This window comes from Dermacentor andersoni, chromosome 7 (genome assembly GCF_023375885.2).
Source record: "Dermacentor andersoni chromosome 7, qqDerAnde1_hic_scaffold, whole genome shotgun sequence".
NCBI classification, from domain to species: domain Eukaryota; kingdom Metazoa; phylum Arthropoda; class Arachnida; order Ixodida; family Ixodidae; genus Dermacentor; species Dermacentor andersoni.
The window spans coordinates 77010339-77027513 of NC_092820.1; the positions used below are offsets into that span (position 1 = coordinate 77010339).

At 43.2% G+C, this 17175-nt stretch overlaps 1 long non-coding RNA gene across 1 annotated transcript in view; it reads left to right on the plus strand.

Annotated features, from left to right (window-relative positions):
• The window catches only part of LOC140219280 (uncharacterized), a 91679-nt gene extending 79002 nt beyond the window's left edge, over positions 1 to 12677 (plus strand). Inside the window, exons 2-3 of the long non-coding RNA XR_011895435.1 lie at positions 6173 to 6233; positions 12563 to 12677. This is a non-coding gene — a long non-coding RNA (uncharacterized lncRNA). The remainder of the gene's footprint in view (positions 1 to 6172; positions 6234 to 12562) is intronic.
• The last annotated feature ends 4498 nt before the right edge of the window (positions 12678 to 17175 follow it).

Here is a 17175-nt window from a genome sequence, read left to right on the forward strand (position 1 = left end):
TTTGTATCGACCTCTATGGGCCGCTACCCTTAACCACCCTCCGGTAAACGATGGATCGTCACAGCTGTAGACCACTTGACACGGCACGCTAAAACAGCCGCACTATCTTCAGGATCCGCAGAGGAGGTTGCAGCCTTTTTCTTGGAAGCCATCTTTTTACGGCACGGAGCCCACGTGTCCTTTTGAGTGACCGCGGCAGGACCTTTCTCTCTAAAGTTCTCGACGGTGTTCTCCGTGCATCCAATACCATCCATAACACGACTTCCAGCTACCACCCTCAAACTAATGGTCTCACAGAGCGCTTTCATCGCACGCTGTCCGACATGATATCTATGTACATCAACCCTGACCCCACCAATTGGGATGTCATTCTACCATTCGTCACTTTCGCATACAGCACGGCCGTCCAACGCACTACGGGGTACTCGCCCTTCTTCCTTGTGTATGGTCGCTAACCGCTCACTATCCTTGACGTTTCTTTCTTTGGTGTCCCCGTGCCTTCGTCCACATCAGAGTGTGAGTAGTTCGTTTCGCGTGTTGCCCGGTGTCGCGAACGTGCCCGCCTCAACACCGACGCCAGTCAACAAGACCGCAAAATTCGCTTTGATGCATCTCACTGTGTCGTTTCCTTCCACCCAAGAGACGAAGTGTTACTGTGGACCCCAGTTCGCGCTCCTGGATTGTGCGAGAAATTTCAGTCCCGTTTTATCCGGCCCTACATTGTTCGGGAACAGACCTCGCCAGTTAACTATCGTGTCACTCCAGTTGTTCCGCCTTTGGACGGCCGCTGGACGGCCATTTGGACGGCCGCAGAGATTGTGCATGTTTCGAGTTTAAAGCCTTTCATACGGCGTTAAATTTTCCGCCATAACCATGTAACCAGCGGCCAGGTTGGCCGCTTCCACGCGCGGGGGAAATTGTGTGAACATTATTTTACACCTTCATCTTCTTCATCTGTATATATTCATCATCATGGCCAGCGTCATAGTTTTCAGCGTGCGAGCTGCGAAATAAACCGTTGAGAAAGCTTCTTACAGACCATTGGACATGTCCACTACTCCCATTCTGAAAGTGTTGGAATTGTCTCCTGCTTCGTTACTTCACTTGCCTCTTTAAGGGGTTATTATTATTATTATGTTTAACAGTCTCGGAAGAGAACAGCAATTTACAATAGGCAGCGAGGCACTGGAAGTCGTAAGGGAATACATCTACTTAGGGCAGGTAGTGACGGCGGATCCGGATCATGAGACGGAAATAATCAGAAGAATAAGAATGGGCTGGGGTGCGTTTGGCAGGCATTCTCAGATCATGAACAGCAGGTTGCCATTATCCCTCAAGAGAAAAGTGTATAATAGCTGTGTCTTACCAGTACTCACCTACGGGGCAGAAACCTGGAGGCTTACGAAAAGGGTTCTACTCAAATTGAGGACGACGCAACGAGCTATGGAAAGAAGAATGATAGGTGTAACGTTAAGGGATAAGAAAAGAGCAGATTGGGTGAGGGAACAAACGCGAGTTAATGACATCTTAGTTGAAATCAAGAAAAAGAAATGGGCATGGGCAGGACATGTAATGAGGAGGGAAGATAACCGATGGTCATTAAGGGTTACGGACTGGATCCCAAGGGAAGGGAAGCGTAGCAGGGGGCGGCAGAAAGTTAGGTGGGCGGATGAGATTAAGAAGTTTGCAGGGACGGCATGGCCGCAATTAGTACATGACCGGGGTTGTTGGAGAAGTATGGGAGAGGCCTTTGCCCTGCAGTGGGCGTAACCAGGCTGATGATGATGATGATGATGATATGAACCATCGCAAAGTAGCCTATCGGCTTAATTGTATCAAAAAGATTAATGGGCTTTTCTGTCACTTTTGTTTAGCCCGTTGAGGATCACATTTTAGGGGAAAATATGTATGTGCAATTTAGGAGATATATATGTTTTAGTGGTGTGCAAATACTCGAAACTTTGGAATAACGAATTGAATAGTGGCCTATTCGATTCGGTCTTTGAATGGTCCCTATGTGTAAATGCGAATAGTACTGGAATATTTCAAAACACCAACGACATAAAATTTGAGCCAAAATGCGGTAAATTTTCACCTTCAAGAACATAGTATCGACATAAAACGTGAGAACTTGCACAAATAGCAGGCAATGCTATGTTAGTTAGGTACCTGTACAGCAATCATTCATGCTTACTGAAGAGCCCTGTGCATGTGAAGAAACATTGTGCTGCTCCATTTGTGCTTTTAGGGCAGACGCACCTCGAAAAAACATGTCTTTAATATTTTTACTAGAGATCTGAAAACCACCCAATCATAGAGAATTTCAGTCAGGTTTCAAATATGTCATTAGTTTCTGTGTAGCTGCTATAGTTCTTAAGCACTACACAATGGCAAATAGAGTGATCTTGTGCGCACTTTATAGTATAATAAATTTTCACAAGAAGCTTTGTGCTGTAGGCTATTTAGCTCTCTGTAGACCGGGAAGTACCGATATCTATTTAAACAGCATGCAGGAATAGTGGAACTATAAAAAAAATTTGGACATTTCCACAAATTTTTGTGACAGTCACATGAAAATAACCTTGTACACTTAAACTTGTCGTATACTAACGAAATTTGGTATACCTACTCTTGAAGAGATGTGCAGTGCTAATATTTACTTGAAATTGTGATGTCTCCGAGCAGTATGTTGCGAAAGTACATGGTTATATTTCAGAGAATTGAGAGAGAAAATTAGTTTAAATGTTGTAATTCTTTAGCACAGTTTCAGTAATTGTACTCACTGTTTGGCTAGATATCGGCAGTTTGCGATGTACAATGAGATAAACAAGCTACAGCATATTGCTTTTTGTGAAAATTTATTGCATAAAGAAGTGCCCATAAATCTCACTATAATTTGCCATTGTGCATCACATAACTCTAAAACAGCTACACAAAAAGTACTGCCATAATTGAAATCTGCATAGAAAACTGTATACCTGATTGAATTTTGAAACCTCTAAGGCAACTAATAAATAAAAGTTATTTTGAGGAGCGTCTCCCCTTAATAAACAGCTCTTCATACCATAGTATGAAATGACAGAGACTTGCTAACGTTAAGAATACTAGGATGTGAACATCATTTTACATAGTGAAATCAGCTGTTCATTATTGAGAAGCTATCCAATACTGGATTCGCTTCAGGCATTATTCAGTTCGGTCTAAAAATCACTATTCGCACATCCCTAATATTCTTATTGCAGATTGAAGTTCTTCAGAGTGACTTTTCGAGAAAACCACGGGTAAATAATTTTTAAGTGACAATTAAGTGACAAGACCTTTTTAGTATTTGCAGTTTTGCAGATCCTATTTTTCTATGCATGATAAGCAGCATAATATTGTGTAATGACACTTACAAAAACTTGTTTTATAGTAAACTAGGTAATCTGGCGACAGTCGCAAACTACTGCAATGACAGCCACCAAGGAGCTAAGTGAAAATCAGTTTTCGAGAAATCCAGGGGGCAATAGCACAATAATAATATTTTCTAGAAATCCCAGAAGGTTGCAGCACCTCCAGTGTGAAGCTGGGCAACACTTTGTTCTGAAAAGGTGTATTTTTCAAAATCTTCCGTCGCAGTTACAAATGTATGGCAGTGAACCTTAAAGGGTTAAAGAATTCAGTCCACTGGCGTATGGGTCATAGAAGGCTAAGCATATCTTCGCATCTGTGACGTTCTGCATGTGTCATAGTGAACAGCTTCGTACACAACTACAGGGAATCCTCGTTATAACTGTCGTTGAGTCGTTAAGGCAGAGGACACACTTCCCTGTAAGTGGTATATTCTTTAAAGTAGAGAGCCCAAAGCCGTTGCAAGACGAGAGGAGTATTGCAATTGCATGCGAACTCGTGAAACCTAACTTCACATGAGGCCACACTCAAGTCTAGTGACATGACAGTATTGTATTTGGAGCATGGAAAAGCACAGTGAAGTGCTGCACATTTGAATTATGAAAGTTACAAGAAATAATTTTAGTTGTCAGTAGTTCAGGTTTCCCCACGAATGACATGAAGTTCTTTTCACCATTTCGTTTCTAAGCAAGCCATGTTCACATCTGCAACATTGAGGATATTCGTACAGTTATTTTGCTACAGTATGTTGTTCCTCTTTGCCCTTTTCTGTATTTGAGACTTAATGGAGTACTGTGCCACTTTCAATGAATTTAACTAGTCGGGCTTTGAAGGCTGTACCCGTGGCAAGTTAGAATAAAGCAAGACAAATACAAAAATCAATTTCATTATAATGAGGACATACTGTATGCCACAATCTTGTATGTGTAAGTTGCTTTTTAAAACTTCTGGATTTTTGTTGTTTTGCATGCTTCACGTGTTGCAAATTTCCTGATACAAATATGCCCTATGTAAAAAAGCTCTTGCTCGCTTCTCGCATAGGACCGAAAGCCTCTGAAGAGTCCAAGTTGGTCAGCCCAAACCAAAAGACAAATGTTGTGCTTTTGCAACTCTCGAAATTTTCATGTTCATTTAGGTTTATGTTAGTCTAATGAAGAGCCCGATTCGTATTTCTCAAAAGATCGTACAAATGTTGTGCGTTCGTATGCCTTGACATTTTTATGTTAAATTGATTTATGTTAACTATGCTAGTCTCTTGAAAAGCCCACGTTGGATGGCTCAATCCTGCATACAAGTGTTGTGCTTTGTTATATTTTACTACATTTTTATGTTAGTTCTTGATATAATTACAGCAAGGATAGTGTTTTCTTATTACAATATCGTTTAAGTATCTTGACTCAGTTCATGCCAAACCACCCTGTTTTGTGAAAAACTGTTCAATTAGGCAAACAATTATTTGATTGCTTGATATGCAAAATAAGGTACAATGAGAAATTTATTGAAAAAAAATGCTTTCATACAAACACCTGAGACATTCTACGTCAAACAACAAGCGTTTTTTGACCATCACAGATATACTTGGAAAAATTTCTGTTTGTTGAAGCTCCGAACTCGTTCTCACCATTTATTTTTCTTCGCAAGAATTTCCTAGAGTTCTTGAAAAATTTATTGTTCATGCTCAGCTAAGCTAGAAGGCACTGATCCACGTTTCTTCTCAAAGGTAAATTGTATATTCCAGATATTCAGAACGTGTTCATGTCAGGAGAATGAAGTGGTGTGACTGCCAAAATAGCAAACTTTGAATTTTTATCCTCGAACGCAGGGAAATGCAGAAGGCTCAAAATAAATATAGACTCGCAGCCGGCTTTACTTGGAATAGCTGCAAAATATTTGAAGCCTTGGAGGTTCAGTGGATAGCCTAAAAAAACTGTAAAGTTCAAATGTTTCGCTAAATGTTTCGTGTTGAAAGTAAATAAATTAGCTTTGGTGGCCGGCACAAGCTTATATGTAACCCATCATTGCATAGCCATACATGTCTGCTATGCATGTGACAAGTTACGAAAAGGTATTATTCCTCAAGTCCGATAAATTATTTTTTGTAATGTTTACTTGTGGATCGCGCATGCAGCATAAATATACGAAGTCTTGTCATCTAGAAAGGAAAGATTGTTAATATAATTAGCCACGAAAACCACTCAACAAACTGTGACTGCCTTTTTTATCATTACGTAGGCAGGTGACGTCAAGTGCCACAGTCCTCACTGGTATTTTGTTTAACATGAACGTGAAACGCGGTCGCCAACGACGTCTGACCACATCGGACTGAGCACGGCACATGACTTTTATAGATGAGGATGTTCCGGCTCTGAAACCGTGGTAACACGCAACGCCGCACGAATTTGTCTTCAGTTTTAATCATGAAGGTGTGTTCCACTTGCATCGTCAATGAGTTTCAAAGAGCAGGGCACAAAGTGTCCAGCACCCTGTATGTCGCAGTGCAGTGCGATATGTCCTTTAAAATGCTTTGTACGAACAATATCAATGCTTTTTCTGGATTTAATGTCTACATAAAAGCAGATATTTCTTTTTGGAAAGTGCTTGAAACATATCAATTAGCACTGCAGGACTTCTTCAGGAATTCAGCATGTATTGATATTTTATGTGCAATGGCTGTATGGTTTACCCGGCCCACACCAAGCAGAAGCCTTGTTGCGTTATAGCATGCGTCTCTTGGCAATAAAGTGCAGACCCGAACACCGCTTCTCTGTCATCTGTGTTGCAGACGAAGCCAGCTTTGTCGTCTGCTTTCCAGGCCGGTGAGCTTGTGCGCACATCCGAGAAAAGTAAGTGCCGACAAAAATTTTTAAAAATAATTTAACGTCTTCTTTTTTAGCTTCACATATGCATAGCAGAGATGTAGAGCTACACAATAATGTATCATATTTTTTGGCCAACTACCAAAGCTGTTTTTACCTTGAACAAGAAGCTTCTTGCAAAAGATGAGAATTTTGCAGTTTCTTTACAGGCGATCAGCTGAACCTTCAGAGCTTCAAATATTTTTCTGCTATATTATATCACCTGGGCTACCATTCTGTATATAATTTCACCTTTGAATTTTTCGTTACGAAATAAATTAACGTATTGCAATTTTACTCACATTTGATGGTGCCAAAAGGACAGTGCCAAAAGGCAGTTGCATCACTTCACCGTATATCCATGCACACCATTTGATGGCCTTGATCAATACAATGTGCGTTTAAAAAAGAATGTTGATTGATGTCCTCTAGTTCAGCTCAGCTGGTAAACTAAACTGTCACCAAAATGCTCCAATATATCTGGCAAAAATAAATAAGTGTGGGTAAGGAGTTTTGAAATTTAGTAAAAATATGGCAATGTTTTGAGCTATATCTATGGTGTAGAAAAAACGCTGGTTGATTCGGCATGAAATCGCACACCTGCGAGTGCATCTGTGCCATTGCCAGAGTTGTTCAGTAAAAACTGCATTTTACATAATGTCGTAAAAATTATTTATTCCTATGTAAAAAACATGAGTAAAAATTAATAGGTACAAGTCGGCTTAAATTTAAAATGCAACAAAAAATGGTCGGTAATCGCAATGATGTGCCTTTCATGCTTGCATGGAACCAGATTATTTTTGTGAATTGTTTTTTTTTTTTTGTGTGGCAGTGAACGAAATAGAAATGACACTAACACAAGGAATAACTCTGTAGTATTCCAGCACATCACTAAAAGCAGTTTTCTTTCATATAAAAATCTTGAGCATATCAATGAGTCGATTGATATGGAGTAGCTTGCGCGGGAACGTTATCATGGCAGAAAACACAACTGGATCATGGAAAAGCAATGCCGCATAACAAACTGCTCCCAGGAGCATCACTGATTGCGATTGTCATGTTTCAAAAGTAGATAAGGTTTACTGAAATTGACACACCATTCAACCAACAAATGAGGATTGTACAGAGTGATCTTTTTTCAACTTTACTGATTCTTTTTTAATTTGCCTGTGTCAGGTAGCGTAATTCTTGTTCTTGAGCTGGATTATTCAGAGGTGGACACTACCAGCACAAGAAATGGAAACACATTCAACTGATTCTCAAAATTAATAATTGACTTATAACATCACAGCACATATTTCAGTTTGCAAATTGTATTGAGTGAGTTTGAAAGACATATTCACTTGAAATTAATTTGCAGGATGGCACCAGTTTAGAGATTTTTCCATAAATGTGAGAGAAATACATAGGAATTCTAGCTACTTTTGTGCTTCAATGCATAACAGGGCGTTTTGTTAAAAGAAGTAAGTGCAACAACAGTGCATTTCAAGAGCCAGTTTGATGGCATGTGTCTAATTATTGGTGTCATTCTGGAGATTCATTCAAAGTGCATACACCTTGTAAAATTACCGGCTACCATACGTAAAAAATTGATTAACAAATGAGTTTTTCTTAATTACCTGAATGTGATATCTTCATATCTCATGCAAGTAATGTTTGGCACTCTGTATGTAGAAATATGTTAGCTGCAACAGCCAGTCTTTAATAAATTCCATGAGCCTTAAAGATAACCACCCTTTAAATCAGGTATCAGTGAGTGCTGTGGGCTTAAGCGAATCGCGCCATGGCTATAGTACCACTGGCTGCCTAAAAGAAAAAGCAGGTACCTTTTTTTGGTGTTCTTATTTACAGTCATATCAGTCTGCTTGTACATTTCTTTATTTAGGTATTTATTTTTTAAGATTTATTTCTTTTGGGAAATATGTTTCACTTGAGGGCCACATAGACTACACCTGTCAGTATTCAATTTTTATATGGTGTCAAGCTGCAGGAAGTTTGTACTTTGCAATAGTTTTTAAGAAGTTTCTCATGTTCTCAAACTATAAAAGGTTGTACATTTACAGCGATGTTTTGTGACAAATAAACACTTCACCTAGAAAAATGGTTTTTGTCTGCATCAGCTAGCACTCTTGATTTCGTGGAGGACCATTCACTCTGACAATTCAAAAAGTGGCATAACAGTACTGCTAGCAGCTTTACAATATAGTTTATTACAGGCAATCTAGGAACATGCTTTTGAGCCAAGGGTGACAGAGGCCTGAAATACAAAAGCACCTGTATTTAAATTTTACCCCTCTTCTCTCACAGCAAACATATCAACGTGACATCAAAGATAATAATATCCAACACAACCTAACCCTGCAGTATTATATGAAAAGTGCAGTTTTAAACACTGCTAAATACACACTGGGGCATAAAGGGCTTTCAACATAATTTGAGTAGTGATGTTCAACGGATCTGCAACAATTCTCCCGTGAGCTTTCAATACTGACAAACACCACATGTCAAAAATACCTCAATGGGCTCTCAATTTTGAGACTCAAAACATATTCAACAATGCTTCAATGAGCTTTCAACATTGACATACATCATAGTTTCAACAATATGCCAATGATCTTTCAAACTAAAAGGCTACAATGATGCGTCTAGAAAATGTTGCGGGCCAATTATCGGCACTTGCCAATATTTTCCTAAATAATGTTTCAACAATTCCCCAATGTTCTTTCAATGTCATTTGTTTATGTTGAACAATACTATTTCAATAACCTCTCAGCAATTTTGTAAGGGTTTGTTTCCCCACTTAGGGTGTTAAACACACTGCATGTACAGTGTTGGCAACAGAATTTCTTCCCCATCAAATTGGGTATGATAGGCATCTTAATTCACATAAACCCTCGGAGAACCTGCGTAGTGGTAGAAAACCTTATAGAAGGCAACGAACACGAAGGTGCAGCAACTTAACGTTTGAGAATATCATTCAGATAAAAACGCACCAAAACAATACAATTTTCTGCACACTGTTCTATTCTTCACACCCTTTTCAGCATTGATGCAACTTTTTGCCATATTGCTCGAGAAGTAAATCTTACTCTTATATCATAAATAAAAAGCTGGCCGCATAGAATAGTATGCCTGGAGGAAGCACAACACTTATTTTCTTTGCCGATCGGTATTTTAACTTCGATAAAAGTGTTGAATAAACCGCCAACGCGTGACGTTGCACGGCCCTCTTACTTCCGAGTTTACAGCCGCTTCTCGTTCTTCGTGCAAGGGAAATGGAAGAGTTTCTTAGTTGAGGAATGCGGTAGCGTTGACACGCCTGTGTAATCAAAAGGTCTCCGTCAGAGAAGCGTAGGTTAGTGTCACTGGTAGGCTTCACCGACAGCACATATATGCATGCTTAAATGCGTCATATAGACTCTCTTCACTTCTTGTGCTGACGCAGTAGACACGAAAAAAATTCTTCATTTACAAACACCGATGTGAATGCTGAAATATAGATTGTTTTATCCTCTTTAGACTTGTTGATTTCTGAGCCCAGACGGGCTGATAGCTTGTAGACAGACTCGGCAGGTACGCTAGGCCTTACCCTCGGTGGAAGCGAATGTTTTCGGCGCGGGTATTTGGCGAATACTACAATTTTCGTATTTCAGCCTCACAGCCTTTTATCTATCAGAGTACACAAGGAAAAGTGGAAGCGCACAAATCACCTCGACATTGTTATGGGTGCGACATTGTCTGTCAGCAACATGTTTTCTGGGGTCTGTTTGAAGAGATGAGGTTTGTTGGCTGCGTTTTTTTTTCGTATCGACTGCACAAAACTGCGATAACTCGCAGTCATCGGTTTTGTACAAATGTACCGAAAAACAAGGCATTATCTTTGGTTGCATAACTTCGTGCAAAAATGTAGCAATCTGCACAGTGAAAAGGGAAAGGCAAAAACGAAAGTGATCTTCAGTGTCGCATGCGCATGCATAAATTGAGGATCTCACGCACCTTTATTTCAAGCTGCGACACGAAAAATGCATGAATCCAAGAAATGACTGGATCTCCCGCAATTGAGAGTAGGTGTAAGCGTGAAATGGCAGCCGGCCAAGCAGATTGGTTGGAGGTGATATTAACAACAGTCTTAAAATGGGTATAATATATGTCGCACCCCACCAAATTACAGCGCACCACACCGCACCACACCGCACCACACCGCACCACACCGCACCACACCACGCCATACTGTGCGCTAGTCCTAATGAACGCTGCACAGCTAGGCGACACGAGAGGTGGCGAAAGACGCCGTGGAGACAGAGCGCAGTGCCCAGCCTGCAGAAAAGCGCCTGAAGCAATATTGTGTTTCACTGCGAGAGGGGACGTAAAATCCGTGCCCTGGAACTCACAGACCACTGGCGTTCTGAAGAGCCTGTCTCAACGCCAAAACATGGCAGTCAAGTTTATGGTCCCTATATCTGCGTTTTAAACGTCGCCGTTGGAAATGAGAGAACATCAGCGTACTAGAAGTTACAGCTTGAGTGATATTGTGAACATTAGGAAGAACACGGAAGAAATATTTTAGAGCGCAGCTCTTTGGCGTCCGTTCCTGGGTTTCGCGTCGTCGTCGGCGTTGTCGTCGGCCTCGTATCCAGCTCCGCCCTCCTTTCATCCCCCCAGCGCTAGCAGCGACCGACTGATACCGCTGGATGCCGCTGACGCCGCTAGAGAGTCAAGATAACGTGACTGCATAGAACACCGTCGCCGCCATGCAGAAAGAGGAGGAAAGGGTCCCCCCCCCCCTGTTCTTGTGTGGCGGATAGGGTGCTCTTCAGTTGCCGACGCGCCGGTTATTTCAAGTAGGCCCCGGCACGTCGACGAATACGTGACCACCTTCCCACGGCTAGACCTGGTTCTTAGCGCTGCGGAAGCGAGGGTATCATATTGTTTGTGTCGGCATCGGCGGCGTTGTCCCTGAAACCAACTCCGCAGCTGGGGTTGACTCACTATCGGCGTCAGCGGCATCAGTCAGTCGCTGCTATCTCTTCCCTCCTCCCTTTATCGTGTTGTCCGCTTGCTGCGCGCGCTTCTGCCCCCGTCGTTTGCCGCTGGGTGTACACGCCGCCCCCCTCCCCCCTCTTCCTGCGAGTCTCCGGTTGTCAAAGCGCCGGCTCGAACTTAATTCCTTTCTTCGCTCCTCCTCCAATGCAACCCCTGTGCGGTGGCAATCAGAGAGCCAGATCGGTGGCGGCGGATCTGTATATGTGCACCGCCCGAGCCGAAATTGCCGCTGCCGTTCGCCCTGTGCGGTGGCAATCAGAGAGCCAGATCGGTGGCGGCGGATCTGTATATGTGCACCGCCCGAGCCGAAATTGCCGCTGCCGTTCACCACTGCGAAATTATCTGCCAGTTCTTTCTGAGCCATGAGCGAGACGACCGATGGAAGTCCTCCGTCTGCTGCTGCTGCTGCTGCTGCTAAACGAGCTGCCAGAGCAGAGGCCCAGCGCCGTCGCCGTCAGAATCCAGAGGTGCGTGCCACCGAAGCAGAAGCTTACCGTCGCCGCCGTCGAGATGATCCAGGAGTACGCGTCGCCGAAGCAGAGGCTAAGCGCCGCCGCCGAGAAGACCCTGCCGTTCGCGCCGCCGAAGCGGAGGCTCATCGCCGCCGTCGAGAGCAACCAGCAGTAAGCGAGGCTGAAGCAGAAGCTCATCGCCGCCGCCGAGAAGACCCTGCAGTTCGCGCCGCCGAAGCGGAGGCTCATCGCCGCCGTCGAGAGCAACCAGCAGTAAGCGAGGCTGAAGCAGAAGCTCATCGCCGCCGCCGAGAAGACCCTGCCGTTCGCACCGCCGAAGCGGAGGCTCATCGCCGCCGTCGAGAGCAACCAGCAGTAAGCGAGGCTGAAGCAGAAGCTCATCGCCGTCGCAGAGAAGACTCTACCGTTCGCGCAGCCGAAACACTTATTTGTGGGTGAAACAGCTTATTTGCTGCGCTCAAATTTCGCATTAGGAAGTAACGTAATCGTCGGTACTTTTTTTTATAACTTGTTTGGGCAGTAAGTAGCATATGTGTGCGGCCTTGTAAAAAGCGTTTGGGGCCAGAAACCCCCTTTTCTTAAGTTTTGCATGGTTGTCCGGGTGATCTGGTTTTGTTCTCACAACGTGCCCGGGTGTTCTTTTGACTCACGGTCACATGGAGGCAACTGACAACGGGAGCTAAAAGCATTTCATGATTAATATAGCGTTATTTGGGACAGCATACTTGTATGTCCCGTTAAATTTATATCAAGCATTCAATATAATAGCGCCTTTACTCCTTCGGTACTGTCTCTGTGCAGCACATGCGCAACCAGCCCAGTTTCAAGTGCGAGGCAGCGAACTCCAGGGAGAACCAGCACGTGTAAAGCAGCAACCAGTGTGCGTCAGCCTCACAGCAATTAAACCAGCGTGGCTTCCAGTGTGAGCGAGCTCTTGAACGTTTGAAAGAGTGAAAGTTTATTTAACATAGTGAACGTATACAATGGCAAAGTACACACCTTTGGGACCCAACAGAGTTGTTAAAGGGTCCCTACCGATTGTTATTAGGAACAAACACTTCTATGGCAGCTGTTTTTTATACTGTAAAATCACATAAACTGATATAGCTGAATAAGTAAAACAATAAACTACAGTAGTAGGGAAAATTTCATAAATGATACATTTTTCTAACAATTTTCTCTGTTGCGTAATCGAAAACATCGGCACAGGAAAAAAAAGAAAAGGGAAAGAAAAGTGAGGACGTTAAAGCATGCGCCGTGTTACGCACTGTTAACCAGGGAGTGTTTTAATTGTTGAAGAAATGTATGCAATGTTCTTAGTGGTTATGTCACTATCAGGCTTATTCCAAACATAGGTGCCTGTAAACTGTAGGGTAGAGCGACCGTAATTAGTATTTACCTTAGGCAATATTTATAAAAAAATATATTTAAAACATAATAACAACCAGTGATTTCACTGGTGCCCCAGTGACTCCCAGCGAGCGCCAGAATCCCCAGTGCGATCCAGTGTCATAAAAGGAGCTGGTTTCACAGTGAAAGGCACTGGAAGATGCTGGGTTTTGCAATAAAGCCCCTGACTTTTTCGATGCTATAATTGTCGATTTTAGCTCTTACGATTTGTATTTGGTTAACGGAGCATGAATAAGTAAATATGATAGATAGATAGATAGATAGATAGATAGATAGATAGATAGATAGATAGATAGATAGATAGATAGATAGATAGATAGATAGATGGATAGATGGATAGATAGATAGATAGATAGATAGATAGATAGATAGATAGATAGATAGATAGATAGATAGATAGATAGATAGATAGATAGATAGATAGATAGACGGAGAGAGAAGTGTAATCGGGTGAAGACTATTGCTTGAATAAGAATATTTGTAGGGCCAAGTCAAACAATGACAACCGCTGGCTATGCTAGGTTTCAACAAAAACGCGCTTTAAGATAGAAACGCCTAATTTCTTCAAATTTTTTTGAAGATAGGCTGTGTAGCATTCATGAAATTGTGGTAGAAAAATTAAACTTCCTTTTCTCAGGAAATAAATTTAAGCTATTCATTCTTGATTTATCAGTGCCGCATATTAATGCCAATGTACAGTATTCTTTCTCGCGGAACAAAAGAATCATCACTAGATATTTGCAACAGTAATACAAGACTACGTAGTAAGTTTAGTTGGTTTGCATCTGGCCATGACAGAGACACAATTTCAATTATCCATATCAAGGTCAGTGTCTGTACTTTTCGAAAACATCCCCCACTCGCTTACGTTACACCATGCACTCTCAAAACAGCGAACGGTAAAGGAACGCCAACACTGTCTACTGCCGCCTTTCTGAAAACATTATATTTATTTAAGAGTAGTCCCGGAAATCAGATGACTTTCGCGCTTGTCTTGGGGTGCTTCTTGCAGAAATTTTCGTCTTCGAAAGCCGCCCGACCTTGTTCGTCGCTTCATGCATCCTGGAAAGTATACTGTCCTTACAAAGCCGACTTCGACCAGATTGCTAAACGCAATTAAACAATCACTTGCAGACGTCATGGGAGCGTCAGGTGTTGTTGTTTGAAGTTCGTGCCACTTGAATACTGGAATTAAAAGAAATATTATTAGTTGGAAGAGCCTGGAATTATAAGAGGCGTTTAATCCCACGTAAATCATCATCAGCAGCAGCAGCCTGGTTATGCCCACTGCAGGGCAAAGGCCTCTCCCATACTTCTCCAACTACCCCGGTCATGTACTAATTGTGGCCATGCTGTCCCTGCAAACTTCTTAATCTCATCCGCCCACCTAACTTTCTGCCGCCCTCTGCTAAGCTTTCCTTCCCTTGGAATCCATTCCGTAACTCTTAATGACCATCGGTTATCTTCCCTCCTCATTACGTGTCCTGCCCATGCCCATTTCTTTTTCTTGATTTCAACTAAGATATCATTAACTCAAGTTTGTTCCCTCACCCAATCTGCTCTTTTCTTATCCCTTAACGTTATACCAATCATTCTTCTTTCCATAGCTCGTTGCGTCGTCCTCAATTTAAGTAGAACCCTTTTCGTAAGCCTCCAGATTTCTGCCCTGTACGTGAGTACTGGTAAGACACAGCTGTTATAAACTTTTCGCTTAAGGGATAATGGCAACCTGCTGTTCATGATCTGAGAATGCCTGCCAAACGCACCCCAGCCCATTCTTATTCTTCTGATTATTTCAGTCTCATGATCCGGATCCGCAGTCACTACCTGTCCTAAGTAGATGTATTCCCTTACCACTTCCAGTGCCTCACTACCTATTGTAAACTGCTGTTCCCTTCCGAGACTGTTAAACATTACGTTAGTTTTCTGGAGATTAATTTTCAGACCCACCCTTCGGCTTTGCCTCTCCAGGTCAGTGAGCATGCATTGCAGTTGGTCCCCTGAGTTACTAAGCAAGGCAATATCATTAGCGAATCGCAAGTTACTAAGGTATTCTCCATTAACTCTTATCCCCAATTCTTCCCAATGCAGGTCTCTGAATACCTCCTGTAAACACGCTGTGAATAGCATCGGAGAGATCGTATCTCCCTGCCTGACGCCTTTCTTTAGTGGGATTTTGTTGCTTTCTTAACACGTAAATAACACATAAATAAGGGTGTTAAAATCTGAATGAATCAAATGCGAATATTCGAGAGAAACGGCCTTCCAGGCTGAACAATGTATAACTTCCTAACGAAGGTGAAATACTTTCATGTTTGCATAGAAGAGACTGCTAAAAAAGGCTTATTTATATTGATTGTCACGATGGAGAACAAGATATGTGGACAAGAGACGATGATGAAGAAGTACTGTTGTTGCTGGGGCGCTTCGGCCGCCATGTTCTAAGGTCAGCTGGTGACTTCAGCATTTGTCTTGCATAAACAACATTCGTGCTTGTCTCGGTATCGCAACATTTTAGTGTACGTGAGGGGTACCAACACGGAGCTCCGCAGCGGTCGCGGCGTGAGTCCTGACACGACGATCGACAGCCAAAGCGCTACAACGACCGACCGCCCACCGCCGGAGTCGCAGACTCTGACTTCGGCCCCGCTGTCCCAGCAGCGAGACCCTGGGACCTTCAATGGCATCGATGATACGGACGTTGAAGATAGCATTTCCTCGTATAAACGTGTAAGCGAAAATAATCAGTCGGACGCAGCACTCATGCTAGCAAATGTGATATTCTACCTCCGAGACACAGCACTAGGATTGCACGAGACTCACAAAGACGACATAACGATTTAGGACATCTGCAAGCAGAAGCTTGTAGACCTCTTTCGAAAGTCATTGGGCTGTCAGCTGGCAGCGAAGAAGGAGCTATCGACGCGTGCTCAAATGGCGACAGAATCTTATGTGGCGCATATTCAGGAGGTCCTCGCTCTTTGTCGTAAAGTTGACAAAGAGATGAACGAGACAAACAAGATTGGTGACATCCTGAAGGGCCAACCTGCTAATCTACAAGAACTATTATTCGGTGGATGACGTCATCAAAACTGCCGCAATTTCGAACTGATGAAGAGTCAGCGCATTACGCAGCAGTTCGACAGGCTACCAAATAGGTTTCGACGTCTTCGTGTCGAGAACAGCCACGTCAACCTTCTCTGTGCGGACAAGAACATTTGACGTGGTTAATTTGTCACGAGCGCGAAGCCATGTCTACCGTCATTCCTCCTCAGCATTGCCGAAACAACGCATGTTCTGTCTCGCTTATACAGGCCGCTGTCAGCCAAGAGATGGTAAATTTGGCCCTCCCGTCTCTGTACCCTATTTCTCAGGCCGCTCTCAGTCAGGCCGGCCCCGCACAGCCACTGATTCCCCGTTTTCAGCGGTTCCTATTCGCCGTCGTAACCCGGCCGATTGTAGAACACCGGACAATATGCCTATTAAGGCGAAATCCATGAAGCCATCCTCTAATTGTTTTAGAGCGCTGTCCGCATGACCTGATTTTTGAATTGGACTTTCATTGGACCCATCCTGCCCTAATAGACTGCGCTAGAGGTGTCATGCAGTTGAACTTTTCTTCTGATAGCTACTTTGTTTCTGATTAACGTCAACCGTCCCTCTGTTCTGCTAAGTCCGCCCGGTTGCCGCCTCAAGCCGCTACTGCTGTACCTTTTAACGCGCGACCACATATTCCTTATGGCGACTACATCGTCTCTGCGGTTGTCGACGTTATTCCACAGCATGGCCTCGCGTTGTGAAGAGCCGCTGTCACCATTGTCGATAATTTCACTTGGCTTCCCGTTCTCAACTTTGGGTCTGTTGCACAAGTTCTTCCCGCTAACATGACAGTGGCCTTCCTGACAGCTATGCAGGAGTACCAGATATCTCCGGTCGCGCCCGCTATTTCGGCCTCTGCCGGCTCGGGGCATTATCACGGGGTAGTGCCACGGAATAGTGTCATT